Genomic DNA, 5998 nt, shown 5'->3' with positions numbered 1-5998 from the left:
ACTTTCAATATCAATATCCTTTCCTATCAACGTGTAAAAAAATTAGCTGGATCTCTCTAACTGTTGGTTAGGTTACTAGTACTCTTTTTCAAAGTTAGACAGAAATCACGTAGAATCTATAATTTAAAATACTAACGTTAGGCCCTAACGTTACTTAGCTGTTTATGTGTTAACGTTAGTGTTCACGTCCACGTCAGTCGATCCAGTGGCAGTGCAATACTAAGCCAATATGGTCTAGACTTAGATCTAGGGCCTGTCCAGACCAGGGGCATAGTTAGTACAAACGTTAGTAGTAGTAGTAGTAGTAAATCTATATCCTGTAAATTTATGTCGATTTATTAAAATTCGACTGGAACACGTATCATGTACAATGTAGATCTAGCGTTAGGCCTAACGCTAGTAGTAGAAGTTGAACCACTTCTAGGCCCACACACGTATTTAGGCATGGCTATATAGATATGGGTCTAGTTTATAGTATACTCAGTAGGGCCTATGTCTAGTATAACACTTTTGACTTAATAAGTTAGTCCAAGGGCCAAGGCTATGCATACAGTACCGGTCCGGCGGTACGCACACAAAATTTTAACCAACCCACAGACTGTTTAATCTGCCCTCGGTCAAACTCTATACATGGGACTACGTATGGACCAAACAACTGCGATGGACGCGACAAGCCCATATTCATGGTAGAATTACTCACGATTACATTCTAAGTCGTTGTAGAACTCCCTCCTAATTTCATCTTCGTCATCATGTTTAGGCAGATCGGTGAACAAATGTGGAATGAAGGAAGCATATCAAGCCAAATCTTGATTAGGACGTCTTCTACCACCTTGCTTCACTGAAAGTATTCGATCATCGTCGCAAGCGATTGTCGCAGAATTTTGAACATGTTCAAAGTTCTGCGATGGGGCTGCGATCCCTGCGATAGCCCCAAATCGCCGGTTGTCGTATCGCAGACATCCTCACACTGTGCGATTTCTCGTCGTGCGACATCGCAAAGGGTAAATCGCAGTAAAAATCGCACAGTGTGAGTCCGCCCTTACATCACGGCTTGCGATGAACAGGCGGGAGGTAAAAAAGAAGAAAAAAAAAAGCCAGCATAGGCCTGCGCTATGCTGCAACTCTGTAAACCCTGTTCTGCGCACGCAAGCCGTGACGTAACAAAAGACTAACCCAAATGGCGGAGATTGCGTACGCTGGCTATGTTTTCAAACCCCACTTGATCATTCTACCTATATAGTTCTGTGGGGTTAACGCGTTCGAAATTTGTGCGATGAGCCGAGGGTCGACACTCGCGCATGCGCAGTACGTAAAAACTACGTCATAACACGGTGACGCCTGGCTCAACGTGCAAATCGAAAAGTCCCTACTATCGGCGTCCGTATAGCGAATAGACCAATGAGCAATGGGACGAGAAACATGAATGAAAACATCCTAGCTAAATCTTGTATTGATGATATGACATCCTTCCCTACCCCTCTTGGTTCTATGTATTTGCCATTACCTACACTGTTTATTCAAAATAGGAAAAACAACCTATAATATGTTCATATATATAATATAATACTAACAATAGTAAGCAAACGATATCAAGCAAGCACTTTTTTGCGATACACGTGATTGAATAAATGAATCATTTTACAAAATGTTGTAATGTATTTCCCAAACATATTGTACTTACATTTTATTATGTGAACTTCAACTCAAATTTCGCGACAAGAAAAGTACGTATTTCCGATCAGGGTTTCTCACTCATTCACCATGGAGCGACTATGTACACTCCATATGCTTGTGTAGAGAAGTGTGACATACAAATGCCACGTACAAAGCGCCTCGGATTTTCTGTCTAGTTTTATACACTGTACTATCGCATCCATTAATACATTGGGCAGATCAGCGTGCCGCAGCTCTCTGACATCCGTCGCGCGTGGCTCCCAAAGAAAGAATGATGATTTTTACCCATCGACATGTTGCGAACGCACACATTCGTCTCGAAGGACCCCCACGCTGAGAAAAAAAAAATAATACAGTAGTATGCTCGCCTCACTGCTCTTCCACTCAGCACCAAGGACGAGTATTATTGTCGGAATACTATAGCGAATAGACAAAAGGGACAAGGAACATGAATGGAAAACATCCCAGCTATATCTTCTATTGAGGATATGATATCCTTCCCTCCCTTCCTTTGTTCTATGTATTTGCCATTATCTACTGTTTATTCATTTATAAATGAATCATTTTACAAATATATTTCCCAAACATAACACTTATTGTACTTACATTTTATTATGTGAAATATAATTGTGAACTTCAACTCAAATTTCGCGACAAGAAAGTACGTATTTCCGATAAGGGTTTCTCACTTATTCACCATGGAGTGACTATGTACACTCCATATGCTTGGGTAGAGAAGTTTGACATACAAATGCCACGTACAAAGCGCCTCAGATTTTCTGTCTAGTTTTATACACTGTACTATTCAGAGTGCCGCAGCTCTCTGACATCCGTCGCGCGTGCAAGGCTCCCAATGAAAGAATGACGATTTTTACGCGTTGACATGTTGCAAACGCACGCATTAGTCTCGTAGGACATCTACGCTGAGAAAAATATACGCTCACCTCCCTGCTCTTCCACTAAGCACCATGCACGAGTGTTATTGTCGGAATACTATCGGCGTCCGTATAGCGAATAGCCAAAAGGGACGAGAAACATGAATGAAAACATCCTAGCTAAATCTTGTATTGATGATATGACATCCTTCCCTACCCCTCTTAGTTCTATGTATTTTCCATTACCTACACTGTTTATTCAAAATAGGAAAAACTACCTATTAGTATTAATATAATATGTTCATATATATATAATATAATACTAACAATAGTAAGCAAACGATATCAAGTAAGCACTTTTTTTGCGATACACGTGATTGAATAAATGAATCATTTTACAAATGTATTTCCCAAACATATTGTACTTACATTTTATTATGTGAACTTCAACTCAAATTTCGCGAAAAGAAAAGTACGTATTTCCGATCAGGGTTTCTCACTCATTCACCATGGAGCGACTATGTACACTCCATATGCTTGGGTAGAGAAGTTTGACATACAAATGCCACGTACAAAGCGCCTCGGATTTTCTGTCTAGTTTTATACACTGTACTATTGCATCCATTAATACATTGGGCAGATCAGAGTGCCGCAGCTCTCTGACATCCGTCGCGCGTGCAAGGCTTCCCAATGAAAGAATGACGATTTTTACGCGTTGACATATTGCAAACGCACACATTAGTCTCGTAGGACATCTACGCTGAGAAAAATATATGCTCACCTCCCTGCTCTTCCACTAAGCACCATGCACGAGTGTTATTGTCGGAATACTATCGGCGTCCGTATAGCGAATAGACCAATGGGACGAGAAACATGAATGAAAACATCCTAGCTAAATCTTGTATTGATGATATGACATCCTTCCCTACCCCTCTTGGTTCTATGTATTTGCCATTACCTACACTGTTTATTCAAAATAGGAAAAACAACCTATAATATGTTCATATATATAATATAATACTAACAATAGTAAGCAAACGATATCAAGCAAGCACTTTTTTGCGATACACGTGATTGAATAAATGAATCATTTTACAAAATGTTGTAATGTATTTCCCAAACATATTGTACTTACATTTTATTATGTGAACTTCAACTCAAATTTCGCGACAAGAAAAGTACGTATTTCCGATCAGGGTTTCTCACTCATTCACCATGGAGCGACTATGTACACTCCATATGCTTGTGTAGAGAAGTGTGACATACAAATGCCACGTATGTACAAAGCGCCTCGGATTTTCTGTCTAGTTTTATACACTGTACTATCGCATCCATTAATACATTGGGCAGATCAGCGTGCCGCAGCTCTCTGACATCCGTCGCGCGTGGCTCCCAAAGAAAGAATGATGATTTTTACCCATCGACATGTTGCGAACGCACACATTCGTCTCGAAGGACCCCCACGCTGAGAAAAAAAAAAAATAATACAGTAGTATGCTCGCCTCACTGCTCTTCCACTAAGCACCAAGGACGAGTATTATTGTCGGAATACTATAGCGAATAGACAAAAGGGACAAGGAACATGAATGGAAAACATCCCAGCTATATCTTCTATTGAGGATATGATATCCTTCCCTCCCTTCCTTTGTTCTATGTATTTGCCATTATCTACTGTTTATTCATTTATAAATGAATCATTTTACAAATATATTTCCCAAACATAATACTTATTGTACTTACATTTTATTATGTGAAATATAATTGTGAACTTCAACTCAAATTTCGCGACAAGAAAGTACGTATTTCCGATAAGGGTTTCTCACTTATTCACCATGGAGCGACTATGTACACTCCATATGCTTGGGTAGAGAAGTTTGACATACAAATGCCACGTACAAAGCGCCTCAGATTTTCTGTCTAGTTTTATACACTGTACTATTCAGAGTGCCGCAGCTCTCTGACATCCGTCGCGCGTGCAAGGCTCCCAATGAAAGAATGACGATTTTTACGCGTTGACATGTTGCAAACGCACACATTAGTCTCGTAGGACATCTACGCTGAGAAAAATATACGCTCACCTCCCTGCTCTTCCACTAAGCACCATGCACGAGTGTTATTGTCGGAATACTATCGGCGTCCGTATAGCGAATAGCCAAAAGGGACGAGAAACATGAATGAAAACATCCTAGCTAAATCTTGTATTGATGATATGACATCCTTCCCTACCCCTCTTAGTTCTATGTATTTTCCATTACCTACACTGTTTATTCAAAATAGGAAAAACTACCTATTAATATAATATGTTCATATATATATAATATAATACTAACAATAGTAAGCAAACGATATCAAGCAAGCACTTTTTTTGCGATACACGTGATTGAATAAATGAATCATTTTACAAATGTATTTCCCAAACATATTGTACTTACATTTTATTATGTGAACTTCAACTCAAATTTCGCGAAAAGAAAAGTACGTATTTCCGATCAGGGTTTCTCACTCATTCACCATGGAGCGACTATGTACACTCCATAATTATTATGCTTGTGTAGAGAAGTGTGACATACAAATGCCACGTACAAAGCGCCTCGGATTTTCTGTCTAGTTTTATACACTGTACTATCGCATCCATTAATACATTGGGCAGATCAGAGTGCCGCAGCTTCCCGACATCCGTCGCGCGTGGCTCCCAATGAAAGAATGATGATTTTTACCCATCGACATGTTGCGAACGCACACATTCGTCTGGAAGGACCCCCACGCTGAGAAAAAAATAATAGTATGCTCGCCTCACTGCTCTTCCACTAAGCACCAAGGACGAGTATTATTGTCGGAATACTATAGCGAATAGACAAAAGGGATGAGGAACATGAATGAAAAAGGATATGATATCTGTCCCCCCTCCTATACTGTTTATTTAAAAAAAAAAAAGAAATACTGTGTTATGAGATATGAGAATTAAAGGAAGGAGAAACTGAACCTGCCGGCGATTCTCTCAAACCGAGAGCAGAATCATTGTATTTTTTTTTTTCGCGTTGAAAACAAAAATGTTGGAGATCGCCTTATAACGAAAACCCTCACATCAAAATTACGCATTAAGAGAACACGTCTTCACGGACAGACCGGCTGTTGTTTGTATTATGAATATACCCATAGATATATATATACCCATTTTTTCTTATTTCGGTCGTGCGGTTTTCGCGGGTTGAATGTATCGTACATACCGCCCTCATCATACGGCTACGAACAAAAAGAGTTCAGATGCTGAACTACGTAAACTCGAGGCATTCGGTCAGACGCAAAAGTCGTGTATCATTTACCTCGGAGTAAACTTTGCCACTCGACTTCAGCCAGTGTTCGAGTTGAAGAGATGCATCCAGGCGAGGACTGAGCATGGAATGTTCCAGTGCCATGTTTTAGATTATTTCCGTCAATTCCAAGAT

This window comes from Diadema setosum, chromosome 1, assembly GCF_964275005.1.
Source record: "Diadema setosum chromosome 1, eeDiaSeto1, whole genome shotgun sequence".
NCBI classification, from domain to species: domain Eukaryota; kingdom Metazoa; phylum Echinodermata; class Echinoidea; order Diadematoida; family Diadematidae; genus Diadema; species Diadema setosum.
The sequence above is the reverse complement of the archived record's forward strand: the minus strand, read 5'-3'. Positions refer to the sequence as shown.